At 40.2% G+C, this 25,894-nt stretch overlaps 1 long non-coding RNA gene across 3 annotated transcripts; it reads left to right on the top strand.

Annotated features, from left to right (window-relative positions):
- The first annotated feature begins 20,629 nt into the window (after nucleotides 1-20,629).
- LOC149237094 (uncharacterized) lies at nucleotides 20,630-21,854 on the top strand. Of its 3 annotated transcripts, none has more exons than XR_016245233.1 (4): nucleotides 20,630-20,928; nucleotides 21,058-21,142; nucleotides 21,238-21,280; nucleotides 21,484-21,854. It is a non-coding gene; the product is annotated as an uncharacterized LOC149237094 (long non-coding RNA). The 3 variants fall into 3 exon arrangements; XR_016245232.1 differs by having other exon boundaries at nucleotides 21,396-21,854; XR_016245231.1 differs by having other exon boundaries at nucleotides 21,238-21,297; nucleotides 21,396-21,854.
- Nucleotides 21,855-25,894: the final 4,040 nt, after the last annotated feature.

Genomic DNA, 25,894 nt, shown 5'->3' with positions numbered 1-25,894 from the left:
TTCAATGGCAGCACATCCCTGCGTGGGGTTTGGTTGTCCTTTGGCATGCGTCGCATGCCCTATAATACACTTTCGAATCCTTATGCAAGGTTAGCCACCACAACCCAACACGTAGAATCTTCTGCGCTATTGTTTTTCCTGCATAATTACCTCCCTTGGCTCCACCATGAGCCTTAACAAGGATGTTGTTTTGTTCAAATTCTAGCACATAACGTCACAATATTTCATTTTCTCCCACTTTGTACAAGTGTCCTGCAATGATAGAAAAGTTTGTCGCGCACAACAATAGTTCCTTCTTCTGTTGGCTTATATATCCTTCCGGAGTCGTACCTACCATCAGGAAGTGTATAATATCTTCAAAGTGGCTATCCGCAACGTGCACCACAAACAGTTGCGCGTCAGGCAATCCTTCCTCCAGATTAGTAGGCTCTTCGCCAGTTACAATGCACGAGAGGTGATCAGGTTCTGCATTCAATCATCTTGGTTTCACAATGACTTCAAAATCATATTCCTGGAACAACAACAACCACCTGCATATCTTCCCCCCCAACAAAGTCTTATTGACCAGGTATTTCAATATAGAATAGTTTGTATACATCTTAAATTGTCCACCCAACAGATAATGCCTAAATTTTTGGAGCACGTACACCATAGCTAATCCTTCGCACTCTATCATGGAATAATTTTTCTCAGCTTTGGACAGCTTCATACTTGCAAACACTATAGGATGATCCCAGTCCCCTTCACCGGCCTGTGTCAGTACTGCTCCCAGCACATGAAATTACTTCTTCTAATACGGGAAGACTAGGATTGATGCGATGACCATTTTCTCCTTTAGCATATCCAAGCTCTCCTGGCATTCTTCATTCCAATAGAATGTAACATCCTTCTTTATCAGTTTTTCCATTGCGCGGTGATATGGGCATAGCTCTTGATGAATTTCCTATAGTATCCTGTATGCCCCAGTGTTGTGCACAGCTATTTCACACTCCTTTGCACCTCTAAATTGATTATGACCGCGATTGATCCAGGTGGATATTGGTGGCCACCTGCCAAGTCCACCTGGACCCCCACCATTGTCTTTCTCAGCATTTTCAGTTTCCTTAATTGTAGCACAACTTACTATTTTTAGCAGTTTTTCGGGTCCTGAACTTCCGGAGTCGTTTTGAGGCCCTAAACGACGTTTTTTGGGGAATCCGGGGGCAACATGGGTCCATGGAATGGACCGATGTTACCCGTTCCAACAATGGCAGTACTCGGACAGATCTTTCTAACGAGCTATTGTATGCGTCAAACGGAGATCATATGCCAAAGTTACGACCCCGGGAAATTGATATACCAATTTACCCCAAACAGGGTCCACAGTTCGGCGTTTCATCTCCTAGGGTTAGGTTTTGGAATGTTAAGGGTTTTTCATTGTTTCTCAACAATAAATAGGCCTTCGAGCCTCATTATAACACAGTTCAGAGGCATGTAGCCATCACATCTCTTCTCAGAGATAAGCTACCATCGCCCTAGATGGTTTATTTCCATTTCTGGTTGTAAGCATATTTCAGTATTTTCCATTAATGAAATGAAGTATTATTTCCGCTGCATCTTTGTGTATATGGTTATCTCTGTAATTTCCTGCGTTCCTGTTTAAATCCGGATCAGTGGTATCAGAGCGGTCTGCTTTTTCTCTGTTTTTCTTTGCATGTCCCCAACAAGGTCGGGATATAAGGAGTTAGGGCTTGAACTGGTTGAACCTTTGCAAGACCAGCCTCGCAAATCCCGACGGCCTCCCATGGCGGACGAGAAGAAGGACGAGGGGGCAGGAGATCCCATCAAAATCTTGCTCGAAGAAGCCCTCGAGCGACAACGGAATGCGATGATGGACAGCTTTGCCCAGATCCTTCAGCGGCTACCCAGAAGTAACGCATCGGCTTCCAGCAGCTACTCTCGAAACACCACACCCTTTAAGGTACAAGTTAATTTTGAAATCCCCATATTCGAGGGTCAGATAGACGCAGATGCCGTAGATAAATGGTTAAATCTGCTAGAGGGTTATTTTTCTGTTCATGAATTTTCGAGTCGGGAAAAGATTGTTTTTGCTCTTCTCAAAGCAGCCCCCCACATCAAGGACTGGTGGGAAACCTACTGCGAGCAGAAGGATGAAAGTACTGGCTCACTATTTTCAGCCGCACCCACCTGGGATTCGTTCCGGGATGCCATCAAGGAGCAGTACTACCCTGTTGGAAGCTATGAGGATGAATACATAAAGTGGACCATGCTGCGGCAGGGAAGGGACCAAGACGTGCCGGAGTTCACCAATCTTTTCCATACCCTTCGCACAAAGTTGGGTATCAAGGATTCGGAGCAACATTTGATACTCAAATACCATGGCTGCCTGCACAAGTACATCCAGGAAGAAATACAATTCCTAAACATCCCCTCGCTCGGCGCAGCATACCGATATGCCGTCAAGGTCGAGCAGAAGTTTAAACAAAAGAAGCGAGACTTTGGATCTGCGAATCCAAAGCAGGGGAAAGGTGCCCCTAAACCACAGAACAAAGGACAAAGCCAAGGTGGGACAGCCCAAGACAACCAGTCGAAGCTGCAAGCAAAGAACAGCGCCGCGAAGCTGAGAAAGGACACTGGAAAATGGTGTGAGTTCCATAAGAGCTCCACTCACAACACAAGTGAGTGTCGGGCCAAGCAGTCACTGGTGGCTGAGCTAAAGGTTTCAGAATCAGATGCATGTTTTGACTCTGAGTCAGAACCCGATAAGGGGTATGAAAAAGGGAAGCAGATCATTGATGCGGATCCCAGCGCCACTGTTGCTACCGCAAACAGAAAAATGAACCCGAAGATCCAGAGGAGGAGGAGCGTCTCTTCCACTCCCAGATGTGGGTAAAGGGCTCCCCGATACAGTTCATTGTTGATAGCGGGAGTCAAAAGAACCTCATTTCGGCAGAGATCGTGAAGCGGTTGGGCTTACCGACCACAGCACATCCACAACCATACACCATTGGGTGGCTGCACCAAGGACGAGATCTTCGTGTGAGCCAACAGTGTCGCCTTCCATACAACATCAAGCCCTTCACGGATGAGGTATTATGTGACATTGCTCCCCTTGAAGTTTGTGATGTATTACTAGGACAACCATACTTGTGGAAGCGACATGCTGTGTATGAATCAAGGCCCCGTGCTGTTATTATTACATTGGGAAATAAGTTGTTCAGGATACCAGAGGTAGCACCATCTGCCGCCATCTCTTTGATTACTGCAAAACAATGCAGTAAGATCATTTCCAAAACCAGGAAATTTGTTTTCCTGATGATACGCCCTCAAGGAAAGAATAAGACAGTGGCCGCAGCCTCCAGACGGGGTCCCTCTGCACGACAACTACAGATGGACAAGATTGTGGAGGAGTACGAGGACATCTTCACCTCCCCAGGAGGGGTTCCTCTGCACTGTCAAGTCAAGCACTCCATCGATCTGACCACAGGGGCGCCGCTACCCAATGGACCAATTTATCGGCGCTCCATTCTGGAGAACGATGAAATCAAGAGGCAGATTCAGGAGCTCCTGCAGAAAGGTCACATCTGTCCGAGTTCATCGCCCTGTGGGAGCCCGATCGTGTTGGTACAGAAGAAGGATGGGACGTGGAGACTTTGTATTGACTATCAGGCGCTGAACAAGATCACTGTCCGTAATAGGTACCTGATCCCACGGATTGATGACCTCCTAGACCAACTAAAGGGGGCGAAATATTTCAGCAAGATCGATCTGAAGTCAGGATATCACCAGGTACCAATCGAACCCTCTGATGTGTGGAAGACTGCCTTCAAATCCAAGGAGGGCTCTTCGAATGGTTGGTCATGCCTTTCGGATTGACGAATGCTCCTGCAACCTTTATGAGGCTAATGGATGACATCTTGCGGCCATTCACCAACTCCTTTGTAGTAGTATAATTGGATGACATTCTGATCTTCAGCCAGAGTTGGGAAGAGCACCTCCACCACATCCGACAGGTTCTCCAAACACTACGGCAACACAAGCTATGTGCCAATTTGGAGAAATGCACTTTTGGCATGACCCAGGTTCAGTATCTGAGATACATCATTGATGAATAGGGGGTGCATGTCAATCCAGCCAAGATCCAAGTCATTCGGGATTGGCCCTCTCCAACCACTCTAACAGAGCTCCGCAGCTTTCTAGGTCTTGCCAACTTCTACTGCAGGTTTGTGTTGGGGTTTTCTCATATTTCTTGGCCCTTGAGTCAAGTCACCAAGGGAGGGGCTAAAGCAAAATTCTTTTGGTCTGAATCTCAACAGAAGGCATTCATGGAGCTAAAGGATCACCTCTGCACGGCACCAGTGCTCACGTTACCAGATTTACAACAACCATTTGAGGTTGAGACAGATGCCTCTAACTATGCTATTGGGGCAGTCCTTACTCAACATGGACATCCAGTGGCATATCATAGTGAAACACTTTCAGACACAGTCTGGAAGTACCCCACTTATGATAAAGAGATGTATTCCATTGTACAGGCCTGCCGACAATGGAAGCATTACATTTTGGGGAAGGAAATGATCATCCACACAGACCACCGACCCCTGCAGTTCATACAGACCCAAGGGAAATTGCAGAATGATTGCCATCAGAAGTGGTCTACATACCTGCAACAGTTCCATTTGAATATCAAGTATAAGAAGGGCAGCACCAATAATGTTGCAGATTGCCTCAGTCGACCACCGATCATGGCGTTAACCACCGTGCTCAACTCTTGTGGGCACGAGACTTCTGATTGGCCACTTCTCTACAAAAGCGACCCAGAATTCGGCCACACATACCAGACACTCTTGGAGGGTCGGCATGTTGCAGATTTTCACCTCCAGGATGCCCTATTATGCCACCTGGGTCACCTTTGTGTTCCTTCAAGTGAGCGTGCCAAGATGATTTGGGAAGCACACTACAGTCGGGCTGCTGGGCATTTCGGGGTCGAGAAAACAGTGGCAGTACTGCAAAATTATTTCTATTGGCCGAATCTTCGACGGGATGTTGGGAAGTACATCAGATCATGTACTGCCTGTGCCATTGCCAAACCGACCATTAAGAAGCAAAGCCTCTATACCCCGTTGCCTACCCCTAGTCGACCTTGGGAATCCATCTCCATGGATTACATGTAAGGCCTTCCTTCCACTAAGCATGGAAATGACTGTGTTTTTGTGGTTGTCGACAGGTTCTCGAAGATGGCCATTATGGTGGCCTGCAAGAAGAATATCATAGCAGAAGCCACTGCTAAACTCTTCTTTGAACGAGTGTGGGTGCACTTTGGGATCCCACAGTCCATCATCTCAGATCGGGACAGTCGGTTTCTCAGCACATTTTGGTCCAATCTCTGGTCAATGCTGGACACCAAACTCACGAAGTCCACAACCTTCCATCCTCAAACTGATGGCCAGACAGAGGTTGTCAATAGGATGATTGTGCACATTCTGCGCATGTATAACTCAAAACATCCACGCACATGGGACGAGAGCCTCCCCTATGTTCAGCACAGCTACAACCGAGCTCTTCACAGCTCCACTGGCCATAGCCCTTTTCAGGTGGGTTTGGGATTCCAGCCACTATGCCCCATTGATGTGGCCATGCCACTTGCAGCTACTCACATGAATTCAGCTCATGTCCAGTCCGAAACAGATAAGGCCACCAGCTTCATTGAGCGCATCCAACATATTCGCCAGCAGGTCCATGAGATTCTTGAGAAATCAAATGCCAAGTACAAGCAGCGACATGATCAACACCGGGTGCCACACAAGTTTCAGGTGGGCGACAAAGTCTGGTTGCATTTGCAAAAGGAGCGCCTTACTGGAGCCTCTCGGAAATTGAGACCACTCCGATATGGTCCTTACACCATTACTAAGGCTATGGGAGACAATGCATTTGAGCTCAGCATTCCCCCATTCCTTGGCCTGCACCCTGTGTTCAATGTGGACCGCCTTCAGCCATACTTTCCACCATTGCTCGACACATCCGACATTGCAAAACAACTCAAACCCACAGAATTAAATCCAGATTGCATGGAACAAGCTGCAACTGATCGGATCATGGACACACAGATCAAGAACACTCGCCAACAGAATATCCAACTATATCGAGTTGTCAAAGCAGGCCAACTCCTTCAGCAGGGCAAGTGGCTCACCAGGGAACAAGTTCAGCAAAAGTTTCCTCATCTCATGGAGGAGCTCAACGCAATGGGGACCATTTCTTCCTAAGGGGGGAGGAATGATCCAGGTGGATATTGGTGGCCACCTGCCAAGTCCACCTGGACCCCCACCATTGTCTTTCTCAGCATTTTCAGTTTCCTTAATTGTAGCACAACTTACTATTTTTAGCAGTTTTTCGGGTCCTGAACTTCCGGAGCCGTTTTGAGGCCCTAAACGACGTTTTTTGGGGAATTCGGGGGCAACACGGGTCCATGGAATGGACCGATGTTGCCCATTCCAACAATGGCATTACTCAGACAGATCTTTCTAACAAGCTATTGTATGCGTCAAATGGAGATCATATGCCAAAGTTACGACCCCGGGAAATTGATGTACCAATTTACCCCAAACGGGGCCCACAGTTCGGCGGTTCATCTCCTAGGGTTAGGTTTTGGAATGTTAAGGGTTTTTCATTGTTTCTCAACAATAAATAGGCCTTCGAACCTCATTGTAACACAGTTCAGAGGCATGTAGCCATCACATCTCTTCTCAGAGATAAGCTACCATCGCCCTAGCTGGTTTATTTCCATTTCTGGTTGTAAGCATATTTCAGTATTTTCCATTAATGAAATGAAGTATTATTTCCGCTGCATCTTTGTGTATATGGTTATCTCTGTAATTTGTTGCGTTCCTGTTTAAATCCGGATCAGCGATCTTCGTTGGGTCTACCATCAAGCCCTGTCTGCATACCACATGGACCAACAAGATCCAAAAAGGAACACAAGACAAACATTTCTTTAGATTAAGCACAATCTGGTACGTTCGACGTGTATCTACCATAAAGCGCAGACTTTCCACATGGCGCTTTACTAGTCCAAACACTATCCAATCGTCAAAGTATACTTCTAGAAATTTATGAATGAAATCCTTGAACGTCGCCATGACTACGCGTGAAAATATAGTCGACGTGTTCTTCAACCCAAAAGGCATCACCATATACTGGAAGCATCCTCATTCATTCGCGAAGGTCATCTTACTTCTATCCTCCTACGTGATATTGATCTGATGTTACCCAGAGAACCCGTCAGTGAACGAATATGCTTCTTAACCGCCAACATTATCCAAGACCTCATTGGTGAATAATGTTTGGAAGGGATCATGCACGTAGGTATCATTCAACTCCCTGAGATCTACACATATCCTTATTTCTTCCTTCTACTCTTTTCCTGAAACACTATTAGGCTCACCCAATCAGAGTCTTCCACCGGTTCAATAATACCTACCATGAGTATCTTGTCTAATTCTAGGCGGACCCTTACTTTGTACTTTAGATTAAGGCGATAAGGTCTTTTCTTCATAAGTTTCACGTATGGTTTTAGGGTGAACTTCATGACACCTAGGTCTCCTATTATCCCTTTCAAATCTAAAAACTTCGTGGCAAACAGATCTTGATATTCGTGGAGTAGTTTGGTGACCTTATCTAGCGTCACGTCGTCCAAATAATCCCCAATCATTGCAAACTTTGGCTCTGCCTCCATGCCAATGTTCACCTGTCTGGTTTCAAGTGGCTCGATTATGTCTGGATTCTCTAGTGGTGGTCCTTCAACTTTGCGGTGATCTTTAGTCTCTGGAATATTAACCTTCCTCGAGTATTCGTCCTCTTCTTCCGCTATTACATTGTAACACTCCAGCATGTTGCTCAGCTGGGTAGTCCAATCAAGTTGAATTAAATCTAGAGGATCCTACAATATCCTGAAGATTGTTGTCTTGACCTCCTGCAACGCTCCATCGATAGATTCAAATCCATCCTCAAAACTGAACGTCATAAAAAATCCTTGCCGCAAAATATCCCATTCTTCGGTGCCATGGCGGAGTTCCATCTCCAAGTACCAATTCATTGGTATAACATCTAGGGTATGACAAAACAGATGGGCCCACTCTAGTTGAGGCTTCGCTCCATATACTTCAGTCCATTTGGCTAAGTGGTCACATGGATTATTTCTCCCATCATACTTTTCTTTTAATCGCATCTTCAAATGACCAAAGCGTACCCTCATCATCTTTATATATTCACGCCAATCATCAAAGTTATCCTTGTGCATACCCCACCATCTTGCAGGCATAGCACACAATGCCCAATCATATGCCTGGAAGTGATGATTCTTTGGTACTTCCCTTTCAAATGCATCCAAAAAGTGATCAACATAAGTTAGGCCATCACAGTAAGGCAGATTTATTATCTCTGATGATACACAGCGCAACGACTTGGTCATCATATTACAATGCAGCGTAGATACTTCATGCAGTAGATTCTGCCAATGCTCTATTTCTCCATCTAAATATGATGTGTAGGAGCTCTCGCGATCCCATGCAATACATCTGTTTGCTGTTGGATTCACCCAATCCTGATCCTGCGTCGTTATTTTGTAAATCTAGTCCAAATCGTTATCACTTTCATAATCACGGACTGGTTCAACATAGCGCGGTCCTTTTGCAGGTCTAGTGGCACCACTACGCGGAGCGATTTCTTTTCAAATATCATCTTTCACTTATTCAGATTGATTACCCCGTTCATGTTAATGGCCCAATCGATCCCAAGGAGCGCGGTGTAGGGATTGTTGTCATCCACAATCTCTATCACTTCAAAATCGGCTAGTGCGCTCGCGCCTTCCATATCAGCTATAACCCCCTGCAACCTCCCCATTGGGATCATGTTTTGTTGATCTGCCATCCTTAACTGAATAAAATACCCCTGTAGCGCAGGTCTCCCCATTCTCTCCCATGTTCGTTTCCGCAAAACGTTTGCGTTGGACCCTAGGTCCAAGATAATTTGGTCAATTTCGTATTCTCCTATCTACGCAGTGAGTCTCATCTCATGTCCAACCCTTGCCTTATGCTTACCAAGATTTTTAACTACGCGTGGTGCATCAATAGAGGTTTCCTTGCCAGCGACCCTATTGATCAGCTCCTGTAGTCCCTTCCATCCTTGCTATTGCGGAGCAATTTCATGCAGGTCTCCAAGAATGTGGTAATCATGGACGAGTCCATTTCTTCAGCTGACTTCTCTTGACTCCCTAAGGTAGAGGCCTTAGCGAAACTTTTCTTCTCCTCCATAAACGTTTCTTTTGCGCGTTCTATATCAAACCTGGTTTCCTTTTCTGGTGCTTTATGGACCCACTCGCCTTCTTCAAGCTGCTTCCCCTTATCCTCACTAGTCATCGCTCCACTTTGCAACATAATATTTACCTCAGGATCTTACTCGCGAGGCTCAACCCTCATCATTTGTAAGTTTAGAGTCAGTTGTTGAGGCTGCGCCCCCTTCTAGCGTATATTAGCTAACAATATAGGGCAATCCTCCATTTCATGGTCAAATTGATCACAATAACGGCATAACAGCTACGTAGGGTTCTGGCAGTCTCGCGCATAGTGTCCTAGTCCTCCAAAATTGTAAGAAATAACCTTCCCTCAACCTCTACCAGGTCCTCTCCACCTCGGCCTCGTCCGCGCCTCTGATACTCACCTCGCGCTCCTCCAAAAACTTGGTCCGGAGGCCGCGTTTCTGCTACACCCTGTATGCAGGTGTCCTATCCATCATTAATTTGTAACTCTGGCAATTGCGCTCATCATGATCCACAAATTGACAGATGTTGCAGAAGAGTGGTTGTGGTGTTTGTACGAATTTCTGTAGCAAATGGTAATTGGTTGTCGCATGTTTCCCGGCTACCTGATAGATAGCACACCATAGCACGGGCCCTGCACTTGGCCCTGCTGTAGCATCCGACCTTAGAGGCATTGGTCCCCCTGTTATGACATAATTCGCGAAAACTTAACAGTGATCTTTTTCATGCCCCTGGCTATTTCACTTTAGGCACCATACTTCCTCGCGCGCCTCTGGCCGAGTTGTTCTGTCCTTTTTCAGACTTTTCATTGCAAGGCAAAGGTTGTGCAACTGCACATGAATCTCATGAACCCCAGATTAACATCTTGCATCAGTGTCTCGTGTAATATCATCGTGATTTCCAGAGCTTTTGCATGGGTCTCGATGTTCTGTTATGATAGCGCAACCATTATATGAGGCAGGAGTGACACCACAAACCATTCGCTGTGTTGCCCATCAATCAAATTCATGTTGGCTTCACAGATTGTACACTTCAATCTCTGATATAAATCCCAGAGTGTCTCACCAGGCTTCATCATGATCTCTTTGAATCCCAGAATTTATTGCACCTCAGACTTAGGCCTACTAAATTCCTTATTCAGCGTAGTCTGGATATCGGCCAACGTGGACGTCGGATTATCAGTGTAGTACTTAATGTACCAAGTTGGTGTGCAGTCATGCAAAGCACTAACCAATGTCACTTTCTTCATTTTATCGTTTGTGATAACCTGAGCTTCCTAGACAACCTTCACGATGAACCAAAACTGGTATGGATCTTCATTTCCTACACCCTTGAACATAGGTAGCTTTATGGAGTTCGCCATGCTGAATGGTGGTGGGGGTGGCGGCAGTGTGGGTGAGGGGGTAAGTGGTGGAGGTGAGAATGGAGACGATGTGGGTGGATGAGGTGAGGATGGAGGTAGTGTAGGTATTCATGGGAATCCCTGTCTTATCAACTAAATAGTGCTCAATGGAGAAGCCTGTGATGCTCCTTCGTCATCACTTAGAGGAGGCTTAATCAGCGGGTTATATTCAGGGCCTTTTCTCCCTCTGTCCCTGAAATTCCTTCCACTTCGCGTAGCCCCAAACATCAAGGTAGCTTCATAACCCATTTTTTACACAAGAGAATCTTAATCCAAGTGTTTAACGATTTCAAATACTTACCTCACGGCCATTTGAAGAAGCGGCACTCTACTTCGTTGTCACTGACGGAAGTATCGACCACGAACTCTGTCACAAACCCTCCTATGATAGGTCGAGCCAGTGGTCGACAACATTCATGATCTTATCTTCAGTGGCTTCCACTTTCTGTACTAACTCCGGGGTCCAAACAATCGAACTGCCAAGCCTCCACCTCCCTTGGTCGTCTACCAACTTTGCGATCCACATATATAATTCAACCTGGAAGGAACATAAGAATATTTCATGAATCGCTATGTAAAGATATTTGTCCAACCGTTGTTCTTTCGTCAATCACAGATTCCTATTTTCTTGTGTCGTGAATTCGTGGATCTTTCTATCTAACCAATCTTCAATCTCCTTCTTAGTTGGATTCCAGTGATGTAACATCACACATCTTGTTATGCAGATCCCAGCCCCGATAATGGAACCATTTGTTGGCTTGATGGGCCCTGACCCAGTTTCATTGTTAAGCAGCCTAGCAAATCCCTACACCACTAGCCCTTTTGGCATCACTACGCGGAACGCTGACTAAAGTCTCACCCAAAGTAGCATGGGGGAATGCAGGAACCAAGTTTTAGCACACTGATATTGTTGTGATGTCAGTTATATGCTCTAACCTTCCTTCGCACAGACCGATAAGCCCTTTATGGCTTATCAAAATACTTCCCTTAATTAATAATCCAAATTCCTAGTACAAACTTTGACTACCCTGCGCACATTGCTGCGGGGGTCCCTGCACTAAGCTTCAGACTTCTACCCTAGGCCTATGCGCACTTAGCTGCAGAGCCTCTTCCTACACTAAGACTCTTTGCTCTTAGCTCTCACAGACCCATACATAAAACATAACAAGATTCCTTGAACTGGATTGCCTTAAACTCTTCTAAGACTCCCTTTTTATACAATCCCATGGTCCACGGACCAAGGGTAGATCTCATCAAGCCGACACAACTATCTAAACTAAGGGCGAAAAACCATTTTTGACTACTTACATCTTCGTGCTCCGCAACCACAAAATGCGGAGACTTTAAATTCTTTACTACAAAATTTGGGCCTTTAGCCCCAAAACTTGTGCTTTTAACCCCAAAATTGACCCTAGGGGACCCGTTCCCAACAACATTCTATAACGACATCCAATTTTTTTGATGTTGCTAATCCCCATAGCCTAGGCTTTTCTGTTTTTATTTTCTTGAAAACGAGTCATTTTTCATCCTTTAGAGCCCATCTTTTTCCACTACGGTGCTTTATTTCCCATTCAAGATTCGTTTCCCCCACACTAGGTGATTTTCCCATATTTTTTTCTTTGCTTCTTTGGTAAATCACTTAATTTTAGTACAAGGGTTTTTCAGGAAGTGATTTGGCAAAGTTTAATATTGTTATTCCTTTTTTTTTTCCTTTTTCCATTTTATCCATCTCAATCATGGATTAGGAAAATGATCTCATTCGTTACTTTGTTCTTTCCATGTAATTTCTTCAAATACCACATTAATTTATTTAAAACTCAAAAAATTACATCAACATACTTTTTCATCAAAACAATTCTTGGTCATTATGCCATTATCCTAAATGTCGTAATTACCTAATAATAACATTTTATTGACATTATTTTCTAAAATAAAGGTACCTTAACTCTTTCGCCCCTAAAACAAAAGAACACCATCCTCGGTGTTTATTATTCAAGCATTTATTTTGAAAACCACTCTGGATAACTAGTTATCATGTTGTCTTCCAGTTCCCAAGTGGCCTCCTCGGGAGTAAAGTGCTTCCACTACACTTTAACCCAAGCCACGACCCTGTTACAAAGCATGGTCTCTTTCCGCTCTAAGATATAGAGTGGCTCTGGCATAAAGACTTCTTCGGGCTCCACCTGAAACACATTCTAGTGCACTATATGAGAAGGATCATGAACATATTTTTCAGTAACGATACATGAAACACATTATGAAATTTAACATGAATAGGTAAGGCAAACTGGTATGATACTAGATCCACTCGGTCCAGAATTTCAAATGGCTGACAAAACCGTGGAGCTAATTTAGCACACTCTCTGATTCTAAGAGTATTTTTCCGAGGCTTTACCCTCAGGTATACATACTCTCCCACTTTGAACTCATTATGTGTCCTTTTTTTGCCCACATAACTATTTTTTTTAGTCTTGGGTAGCTTTAAGATTCATTTCGTGTAGAATCTTGGGTCCAAGAATCAACCTATCTTCATGTTGACTGCAACTGAGTAGAGTATGACATTTTCTGAAAAATCCCTAGGATATTTTTTTATTATAAGGAATTGATTTAAGACAACGAGAGAGAAATATTGTTCTAAATCACTTAGTTGGAGAAAGATACAAAGTAGGGTGTAAAAATAGTCTTGGGAGAAAAAGGGAAAAAATCCTTTTCGAAAAAAAAAAACTAAAAGAAAAGACCTAGGAAATAGGGTTGGAAAACCTTAAAGTAGGACACCACTAAAAATATGCTCAGAATGAATCCATAAAATGAACCTCTTAGAGGTCAAAGGGGTTCTTGATTTTGACAGGAATAAACTCTTAGCTCATGGGGAACTAGAAGAAGCAATTCATGGTCAAGAAGAATGTGTTTGTTCTATAGCTTCTTCCAAAGCAATAATTATGGTTACATTCTTAGTTATGTTCATCATCAATATTGCATGGTATATATTATGTAGGTTGTATATTGATGACTGAAATGCATGCCTTTGACATAAGTATATGATCAACCCTGGGTGTTTAGCATAAAGACTCTTTATTCAGTTAATGTTAAGAATATGTAGATTTTCTTAGGGACACATGGAAAAAAAAATGGATCTTATGATTATAAGTAGAATATGAAATTTTATTTATGCATTCTAGAAAAAAGAAAATATTATGTAAATATCAAAATTCTATACGAGTAACTATGCCTTACAAATCATCATATATTCATAGAATAGAACATGTGGATCAATGATGTCTACGTAGTTATAAGAGTTGGAGAAGAGTATAAAACATAGTTGGGTTGTTATTATTAAATGTATATTGGTATGGAAAAAACTATATTTGCATGTCTAATTATATATATCTTGTAACATTGTTACGTGATGTTTCCTTTTAAGCATGTATGAGAAGCATTTACAGATAGGAGAGGTAATTGAAATGGGAATATTATGGCTATTTAGACATAACCTTGAATACTTTTCCATGAGTTAGCCATGAAGAGAAGTAGCAGATAGAACAAATTTATGCTAACACTACATATATGTGAAATGTTACGCCAAGGTTGCTTATTCAAGATAATTGTTAAAGGTGATGGGTTTCACAACTTCCCGTAAGACATTAAATTAGTAACCATTTAACCATTACAGGATGTCTCTCCTAGTTTTATATAGGAGTGATTAATTTAAATATGTCAAGATTAATGGGTTGGGTATTAACTATAATGAATCAAATTATCAAGGATGTAAGTATTAAGCAAGAGAAACTAGTGTTTTTGTAAAAGTCTTGCTAATATATGTATGGCTCGAGCTTAAGCATTTTACCCATTAAATTATACAGTGAATCTAAACCAATATCAACTAGTAAAGAATTTGTATGGGTGAGTTCTAATGAAAACAAATGTGTTGGCCTTGTGATTAGATAAAAAATCACGACAACCAGACTAATTCAAGGAAGGTAGCGGAAACCACAAGATATGAAATAACACAATTACCAAAGCATTATTTACAATCACATAATGATAATTGAGTTCAACCGTAGGCCCAAATAGTTAAAGGTTGAATCTTGTGTAATTCCATACAAGCTTATAAGGAAAATAGTTGTATGGGATGAGTCCCAAATATAATTATAAATACAAGGACGCTAAACAGTTAAAGCATACTTGATTTTGAATTTTCATTACTTAAAAAGGAACGTCACAAACAAGAAAAAACAAGTGCTGTAAATAAGAGATAGTGCAAGTTATCTCTTGCGAGGATGCTTGAATAACAATACCTCCCAGGAACCCCCGACTAGGGTGCGGGCTGGGGGAATAATTCATTAAGATGGGGTTAACGATTGGTACTGGAAGATAAATAACCACCTCCCACCACATGCTCGAGGCGATGGGTGTGGTGGATCTTTGCATGATGTTAAACACCGCATTAAAGAAAGGTGGCAACGAGAGGAGGGGAAGTGTTGGACTTTGTAATTTCCCCAGAGAGAAGTCTGGTGAGTACCAGAGAAATTGTGAGAAAGGAGATTGGCTTGGGGGGCTAGTTCAATGACTTCATGAGTAGAAACAACTCCATCATCCACACGTGAAGGATTACGGGTATGTTATCTACCATCTCTCTTATCTCATTATGTTGCCTTGTTTCAAGTTTCATTTGAGGGAGAGGGAAGGAATTTTGGGGAAGGATCGTAATGATGTGAGGAGTTGGGGGCATATTTTTGTGGCGTGTGTTTTATTCTACTTCTTTCTTTGGCACCTAATAGGCACCCTCTCCATCTTACTCTGCTTCAAGATTCTCCTTTCTCGTATGGGAATTTTGATGGCTCTGGGCAGGGGGCATAGTGTAGAAGCACATAGTTGTGTCATTGGATAAGCTCGAGGGTTTGGCAAGGGGGTTAATGCTTGCATGTACACCCACATTTTGAGAGTAAAACTCTGTAACATGACCATGCACAACCAAAGGGTGGTTTGTAGATACATGGGAATGGGTGAGAAGGAGGAGAATTACTCCAGGAAGGAAACCTCCCAGGGAATGGAGATTGGTTATGGAAGGAGGGTTGGCGATGGTAGCGTTATGGGGCTCAGGGATGGGTCGATGCCTGTGTTGGGTCCTCTTTTTGTTTATCGGTTAGATAATAAAGGGCATGATAGAAAAGTTGGGTTGATGGCCAGCAGCCAGTTGCACCTCCTTTCTTGGGATTGGGAAGATATTGCATGTCAGAGCGTTCCTGGGGGGTACTTGTTGAGAAATGAAACCTCTAGTGGAAGCCATGTGCTAGTCCTTTCTACAGAACCCTCCTGTGACCATGAGGGGCATATTACTGCAAGCGACAAGGGGGTTATGAAGCTGGAGGGATGGAGTGACACAACCTTACCACCTGTGTACATGCACTTTGTTGTAATACGTTGAAGTTTAATTGGTCAATTGCATGTTTTTTTATTATTGTAAAACAGGTATCCCATGTGGTGAACCTACCCTCGCACACGACAACTCTAGGGATGATCAGGTTATATTTTTCTGCATTGTATAGGAATGGGTTAGAGAGACCATGGCACAACCTGTAAAAACCCAAGGTCGTAGTAAGAAACCTTGAGAGACTAGGCACAACCCAGAACCTAGACATTCGGGTGGCCGATGGGGTCTGAAGTATGTTGAACTGTTAATTAGGAAATTGGCAACTGCTTACTCGGAGGGAACCAATGAAGAAATTTGAAATTTGTTAGAAGAATGGGAAGCACAATTGAAGCATGAGATTGAGAGAGATACGAAGTTGGAGGACTGGAGAGTCCTCACCCTGGAACCTAGAAAGACAACAGGCATAATCACCCAATTTAAATAGACCCTTTACTTATGCTGGTTAATGAAAATCTTACTTAGAAAGGCGATGGAGGAGATCGCGGTAGGCATGAGAGTCATAGTTCAAGGAATGCCAAATTACAGGTAAGAATTTCAAAAATGTGTATTTCCAACGGCACAAACAAGACATCCACCTAGGCTGCATTGAGTAGCACCTTTCATGTATCTTGGTTCAAACTGACTCTAGAGTATGGAAGTAGAGAAGAATTTGAAGCTTATATTGCTTGGATAGAGAGACATAATATTTTTTGCTACTGGATGGCATATACTGCGGACAAGTGGTGAACAGACTTGGTTTCCCACTAGGAAAGTTGAGGCCACCTAGCCAGTTCTATGTGATGTAAATTTGCTCTATATTAGTGAAAAAGGAGGATCTATCTAGCTTAACAAAAAAACCTCCGAGGAAATAATCCAATACAAAAAAAGAGCCACATATATACATATAAATGAAATGGAAAAAACACAAGAGGTGTCCATATAACTAGCCAAATATTTAAGAAAGAGATAATGCAAAACCCCATAAAAACATTGAGCCAAGTTCTAAGAAAAGAATAAAGTGATAAGAATAACCCATCCATATAAATCCATATTGGTTGCAACCATAAACTTTAATATTCGAAGGAATGAGTAAGAATATTCGATACAATGAATTCATAATCAGAGTATTGGAAGAATACCAAAAAACCATAGATATCTATCTATCTATCTATATATATATATATATATATATATATTCAAGGCCACAGGTCATAGTAATGAAAATATTAGAGGTCACATCAACACCAAACAAGGGCTACATAACCCTCATCAAGAGTTTTTGGAACATTTTCTGTAGAAAACCCTGAATTGGCTTGCAAATCACAAATCACATCTCGCCGAGAGTTAGTATTTGGAACCAAGGAAATGAACTTCGATAAGGACCAACCTGCATCATAGTGAGTGACCATCAAGGTTTGGAAATAATACTAATCTCTCATCGATCTCCCTCCCTACAATGCAACAATATGCCTAGAACACATTATCGAGTCGTGTTAGAAATCCCCATTTGTTACAATAGGAAATTGACGGAGCGAGTAAAATGGGAAGATAGAACATACATGTTGCGAGCTACAACAACTAGCACTTAAACCCTATACACACACAAATATTAATATTTTATTTAGTCTTTATAGGAACATAAATGTAGCTTAAGAAATACATAAATATTAAATGCAGTCTTTGCTAAAAAAAGTACTAAACTAAAAAATACTCATAGGTAAACATCAAAGGGAATTTGAACAAGAGAATTGGTCATAATCATTTATGTGTCGAATCCACGAGGACCCAAAACCCTTTCTAGAGCACATGCGTCTACAAGGGTTGTGACCCAACAAATACAAAGGAATCAAAAGAGAAATTAGTCATGCCAAAACCCTTTGAATTACCTATGTCCATAATGGAGATGTAACCCAAACAACCCTCACTAGAACCCTACACCAAACTTATGGTGGTACATGTAATTTGTGGGTTTGTTCACCTAATAATCAATAAACCGAAGTGAAAAAAGAAAAACAAAGAATTACATTGGGCTAGGTTACCTCTAAGGCTGTAAGGGAAGAATCCCCAACTCAAACACTCAATTCCGCTAGTAGGGCGTACTTATCTTATAGAGTCCACAAGAAGTGAAATATGTGTAGTATATCATCAAGAATAAATAAAATATGACACATGAGACACAAAATGGAAGAAACAAAAGAAAATGCAAATAATGCATGGAGGAAAATTCCAAATTAAACCTGTGTGAGTCGATCCTCCTTTCTCTGGAAACAATGAACGTTCTGGTGGGAAAGTTACAAGTGTATGGAGGGAAAAATTGGCACTTCATATTGTAACAGGTGTAGTGAAAAACGCTCAAACCCCATGGCCTCATTCTATGGAATGACAAGAGCATAACAAGGGCAAAATGACCAAATAAAACAACGATAAAAGGCTAGGGTTGGTTCAATCAAACCACCGCCCTTGAATGTGAGAAGATTAATCTCCACCATTCAATGGTAACAAGCACTTGATACATATGACCATCACATGGACCATAAGTGTGTGGCAAACCCTAAACCACTAGGTCTAAGTATACGCCAAAAACAGAGCCTAGAACATTTCTTTTAATCCAACATGGGCACCAATTTATATGGGTACAAAGGTTAAAAGAATAGCGAATAAAATTAAAAAACATAGGTTTGAGTGAAACCTCAAGTCAAACCACAAGGCATTATATCGTATACATTCAAAGCATAAGTAGAGTGCAATTTATATGTGTGTCTGATTTATTGACCTCATAAAGTTAATCTTGTTATTAGGAAGGGAAATGTATATACACCTCATGTTAATCCAATGAATAAGATCAAATATATAGAATAGTGTTGCAATCATACCACCATATTTTATATAAATAAATGGCTTGTATAAGTCAAGTGGACTACTCTAATCAACCATTATTGAAGTCATGTACATGTTTAGGACAAATTAATACTCATGTAAATTACCTTGAGGAACTAAATATGGTAGAAAAAAAATGATTTGGAAGTTGGGTATGTGACAATTGGAGACCATTTATTTATTTGTAGGGTTTCTTGACTCATTTTACGGACTTTAACCATTTTTTTTTAAACAACACTATAACTTTAAGATTTGAGTCATAATTTGTTGAGAGTCTAACTTAGAGTTGTTTTAGTAGAAATTAAATTTGATATTCAAACCAAAATTAGCTAGCTTGTTACATAAAAGTAGCTTGAAATATAACTAGACATGACTTCCTTATTAATTCAATTTTATTTTTAAAATAAAAGTTTTAATTTTAGTTGAATCCACAGACATTTCAATAATAAATATAAGTGGTAGTGGATATATATATATATATATTCGCCATATTTAATTTATAGGATTTATGGATTGTAGCTATTATTTATAGCTTGAGTAAATGAATTTAACCATATAAATGTTTGTATAAGAATACTATATAAAAAAAATGATGATTTTCGGTAAAGTTGGTTTTTAAATAATAATTTTATTGTTTCATGATTTCAATTTGAATAAAATATCTTTTTAACAATACTAATTTAGGTAAAATTATTGATTTTATATTCATGTTATGAAATATATTTAAAATAAATTGAAATTTCTTAATAAATTTTGTGTTCGATAAAATCTAACTTTAAAGGAAATTATTACTTACGAAAAAATTGTTTAGAGCATCTTCGAAGTGAAGTTTAACAGAAATATGTTAATATATAATAGAATCATTCTCATTGGATCAAAAAATTGAATTATGTAAATATAAAACCTCAAGCTTAAAAATTGTATAGAATTGAATTATATTAAAAAAAACAATGATAGAATTGACCTAAAATAAATCCTTAATAGATAATTCGAAAGAAAATTCTAATCGATCAAACCCCATAACATTGGTAAAATCCATGTCACATCTCCGAGGTCTCAATTTTTTTTTATAATATACCTTTCATAACATTTCTCAAAGACTAACTTAAGTAGGATCCTTTTTAGTCATGTTTATAATCTCAAAGCCCTGATGGTTAGAGTAATTTAACCACATGCTACCATACATATATATGTATATATTTCTAACCAAGGTTTGGTGAACTCCTAATTATTCCATAGGAACTATTATACCCATCTATAAACTTTGGATAATACCCCATTTATTTGTTGGACTTTGAAAGGTGTAATGATTAAACGCGTTGATTTAATTTCACTATGATGAAGGTAGTATATTAGTACATTTCGGTTTCTGTTTTTACTTATGAGTACTAGTGCGATTCGCATGTCACAGTTTACAACGATTGCATTGTCAACTCCTGTGCGCCCACGTCATCTCCTCCATGTGAAGACCTGCACGTCCCCTATCTCCTCCATGTGAACAGCTGCACGTCCCCTCTGCCCAACGAACTCCTCGTTACTGGGTGAGATCAACGACTATTCGTTTGGGGCTACATCTACGATGATCGTTACACGTCCAAAACCATAATCTCCTTTTTCCATAGCAGATTTCACATTTGGGTCATCTGTTTGTTCTTGTGCCTCTCATTTCACCTCGGTGCCTCTGGTTATTTTCTTGCTCCTATAGAAAACACCGCACCCTCCCTTACTGTTCATTCTGATCTAGTTGTTCAATGGGATGGGTCATTTGAGTGTTGGGTGGTTTATTTGAGCGATTGGGGTGTTTTTTATGTTGCCTGAGCTACGGGGCTTTGCACCCTCTTGTGGGTGGCTCTAGTCTTCATTTTCCTGACCAGATTCTGCAAAGGCCTGCCCTGTCACGATGCTTGGGCTGCTCTTTCCATCTAGGTAATCCTCTCCAATTTATTGAGTTTTATCATATTGAGTCCTACTGGGTTTTCTGCACATTTGGTAAGAACATTCAGTGTTTTCAATGGTTTCTCTGCACTATACTAATTGTTTGATTGTTTGGTGCAGGTAATGGAGGAGGGTTACTATAACATCAATGGTTGAAGTGGAAACAACCTGCATTTATCAACTTTTCTTCTTCCAAAGTCCCCGTGTAAATATTTTCGACCATCACCTCACATTTACATAGGAAGCAATAGTTTTGGGCATTCGTTGATGTTCATCTAACCTTAGACCTTAAATGCCCAGGTTTGTTTGTCCCTTGCTCAGCTCGGCGATGGTCGTCATCCAGGTGCGTTAACCTCTCAGGTTTGTTTTTATTATGTTCACGATATGTTATTAGTGCATTCAGATTTCACTCCAACATTCGCCTAACTATTATACTCTTCTGGGTGTTTGGCAAATAGGTACGAACCCGCTTATTTATGTTCATGTTATTGTTAGGCTCGGGTCTTCGCATGCCTTTGGCATAATTCCTCTCTTGGCACCCTCCAGGTTCGTAATGTTGTCTTGGTCTACCCTTTTGTGCATGTTTTCTATCATGAATGGCGAAAACAACGTGTTTTTTCTACATGAGGATGGTTTATATTTAGGTTTTCTTAGCCTTGTGGCAAACATTGGCCTGATAGCTTCGATTGTACTTTGTCTTGAGGGTTTCCCTCTTTTTCTCTATTGTTGGTTAATGTTAATTTCACTCCAGTCTCATGTTAATCTCTCCTCTCTCCTCTTATGTAAATATTTATAGTGAAATCGTTTATCATGTTCTAAGGATGTTGCATAGTTATGCAAATTTGAATGGATGTTCATGCCCAACACTATTATGGTTCGCCTGAATGGTTCACTATTGCACTGGTTCTTGTCACTTACTGCACAATTATTTTCCTTCGTATTAATATAATTTCCACAGTGCGTTTATGCTGTGGCTTTTAGGATATCTCCTAGCATTCACATTTCCTGTTGCTTTTTTTTTCAAGCTCTTAGAACTATGTATCTTCATATGGGTTGTGGTATTTCCAATCATATAATTTTCCTAAATAGTTTTAGTGATTACAGCAGCCTGTGCTAGTGTGAATCTCTGTGATCTAAATGAACATTTTTTTCTTTTCTTTTAACTTGAATAGAATGATATGCGTATGAGATATTATAACTCCTTCACCCTCTTACTCTTGTGGGTAATATTTTCAGTATGAAATTCTGGGTTTTGGGTTTTACTGTATTCGCTTGGCTTGAATACTTACAGTTCGTACACAACGCTATATCCCTACATGAATGTATTGATTTAATAAAAAAAAAAAGTGCACATGTATATACTTGTTATGCTTGAATCTCGATGCATGAATAGATGATTTGACATTTAGCTAAAAATCCAAATGCCATGGTATTGGTAATTTGTTGAACTACTTAACTAAATAGGTAACTTCGTTTGGCTAAATTTGTTATGAACTGTGATGCTCCTCCTTACTTCTGTATGCTACTACTTGATGTTTCACTTTCCCTATTTATAATGCCTTTCCCATGTCATGTAATGACGATTCAATGCAGCTAATCCTAGAGGTTATAGGTATTGTTTCTCTTGCCTTTTTGTTAACTATAAGCTATGCTATGTCACAAAGTTCTCATTTAAATGCCAAAGGTATATCTTATTCTTATTTTATGTTTATATATATCTTCTACTAAATTACATGACATGGGAAATTTCTATACAGGTTTCGCAGTGTAACTTCAGTAACAAATTAATTCGTATATACATATATATAAGATGCTCTTCCTGAGTAGATACATGCAGGTTTTCGCATGGGCTGCCGGAAAAACGCTACTCAGAGTTGCTTGATGCCTTCTCCTTTGGATTTAAATACTGATCACCATATTATGTTAGTTAACTCAAGTTTCACCGCTAGGTTTCCTTCACAATCACAGTTGTTGAACAACCCAACATAAACTGATGGCTAGACTGTGGCCTATGATGCTACAAACACCTATATGCACAGTGCATATTTGTGTTACAGCTGCACAGGGACCTTATCTCACTTACCCTAAAATCCGTGTGTCAAAAAAGAATTATAAATAATGGTTATGTACCACTGTTATTATTCCAATCTAATATCAATGCATATACTTATTAAATAAAATGTCTCTTAATGGGGGTCATCAATGCATATTACAACTACTAAATATGCTTATTAAAGAAAATGTCTCTTAATGGGGTCCTGTTAATGGAGAACTTTGTACCATCAAGATTCCAACCCATCAAAACTTACTTACTCCTACCAAATTTCAATAGTCTAAATAGATTAATTTCATAAAACAATTCATTTCACATTTTATTACTTGATACAGGTCTACCAAACAGAATTTATCATTTCCTTTCAATTGAATCTTATTAGTCTATAATATAAAATCAATAGTAAATATAATTTCTAACCCACAACTCGGTATGAATAAATTGAATTGGATTGAACAACGTTTGCCTCCCAACCATGAAACTCCTCTTTAGGTTCTCCCCCTAGCTGAGATTTGCCTCTCCACTTCCCCATAATCAACACCTCCCTATTTTTCTGGTGGAGGCCTTTTAAATTCACACTTTCCCTAGCAGAGAAGGTTTAATATTATTATTCTTTTTTTTTTTTTTTCGCCCTTTGCCCATTTTATCCATCCATATTATGGATTAGGAAAATGATATCATTCGTTACTTTGTTATTTCCAAGTAATTTCTTCAAATACCACATTAATTTATTTAAAACTCAAATAATTACATCATCATACTTTTTCATCAAAACAATTTTTGGCCATTATGCCATTATCCTAAATGTCATAATTACCCAATAATAACACTTTACTACATTATTTTCTAAAATAGAGGTACCTTACATCTTCCCCCAAAACAAAAGAACATCATCCTTGGTGTTTATTATTCAAGCATTTCTTTTGCAAACCACTTTGGATAACTAGTTCTCAAGATGTCTTCCAATCTCCAAGTGGCCTCCTCGGGAGTAAAGTTCTTCCACTACGCTTTAACCTGAGCCACGACTCAGTTACTGAGCACGGTCTCTTTCCACTCCAAGATACGGAGTGGCTCTAGCAGAAAGTCTCCTTCGGGCTCCACCGAGAACACATTATAGTCCACTATATGAGAAGGGTCATGAACATATTTTTTCAATAACGATACATGAAACACATTATGAAATTTAACATGAATATGTAAGGCCAACTGGTATGTCACTAGACCAACTCATTCTAGAATTTCAAATGGCCCACAGAACCATGGAGCTAATTTAGCACATTCTCTGGTTCTAAGAGTACTTTTTTGAGGCTTTACCCTCAGGCATACATGCTCTCCCACTTGTACATCCTCATGTGTCCTTTTCCTGTCCACATAACTCTCTTTTGAGTCTTGGACAAATTTAATATTCTGCTGAATTTTCCACAATATCAATGCCATTTCTTATAGAATCTTGGGTCGAAGAATCAACATATCTTCATGTTGGCTCCAACTGAGTAGAGGATGGAATTTTCGGCCATATAAGGCTTCAAATGGGCTAATCTTAATTGTAGTCTAATAACTATTATTATATGAAAACTCAACTAAATGCATAAAGTATTCCCACTTGGTGGGATTGTCCATCACATACATTCGAAGCATAGCTATTTGATATATTCTTTCTCACATACATTCGAAGCATAGCTATTTGATATATTCTTTCAGTTTTCCCATATGTCTGAGGGTAATATGCGGTACTAAAGCTCAACTTCGTTGCCAAACCCCCAAACAAGGCCTTTGAGAAGTTAGACTTAAACTTTGCATCCCTATATGAAACTATCAACTTCGGTATCCCATGAAGTCTGAAGATGTCCCTCATGAATATATTAGCAATTTGTGCAATACCAAAGGTGGACTACACTTGGATGAAGTGTGTTTCTTTAGTTAATGCATCCACTACCACCATAATACCATAATAGAGTCCCTCCGATGTCTGGTTCTTGGTAACATTGCTTTAAAATCCATGGAGATAATCTCCCACTTGCGTTTTGGTATGGGTAGTGGATTCAACAATATCGCTGGATGTTGGTGTTCCACATTCACCTTTGACACTCTATGCATTTGGCTAAATAATATGCCACCTCTTTCTTCATACTTGGGAAAAAAATGTTTACTCAAGGATGTTATCATTTTCTAATACCCCGGATGATCGAAGTACGGTCTCTTATGACATTCATCCAGAATTATTTGTTTTAATGCTGCTACATCTAGAATATACAACCTATTCTTATATGTAATTAAGACTTTTGAGTTTATATCATACCCCAAAATTTCTCCCTGCTGTATTTTCAGCTGCCTTTCTTGATAGCTCGGGTCTAGTTGCACTGTTAACTGTATATGTTCTTCCAAATCTCTTTTAACACTACTCTCCACCTTGGCAATTAGAGAATGAGAACATTTTGCTTGAGGCATCAACAATACTGTTCCCCTTTCCCTTAATGTGTTTGATTTGCATGTCAAACTCACTAAGGAAAGCTAACCATCTTGCATATCAGGCATTTAGATCAGGTTGACTGAAGAAGTATTTTAAATTGATATGATCAATTACTAACACAAACTTCTTTCCCAACAAGTAATGCCTCCACATTTTCAAGGCATGGATTACTGCATCTAGTTCCAGGTCATAAATATTATAATTTCGTTCATGTTTTTTTATTTTTCCTGACTCATAGGTTATGATTGCATTATCTTGTAGTAGTACACCCTCAACCCCTATAGACAAGCGTTTGTGCACACTATAAACTCTTTATTTGGGTTTGTTATTTTAAAGATAACAATTGTTATCAGCATTTTCTTTAATTCATTAAAGCTTTCCTCGCTTTTATTTGTCCATTCAAAATTCACCCCCTTCTTCTGTAGAGAGGTAAT

This window comes from Pinus tabuliformis, chromosome 8 (genome assembly GCF_031772625.1).
Source record: "Pinus tabuliformis cultivar Carrire ecotype Pingquan chromosome 8, CPIR1, whole genome shotgun sequence".
Classification (NCBI taxonomy): domain Eukaryota; kingdom Viridiplantae; phylum Streptophyta; class Pinopsida; order Pinales; family Pinaceae; genus Pinus; species Pinus tabuliformis.
This window is presented reverse-complemented; position numbering and strand designations above follow the sequence as displayed.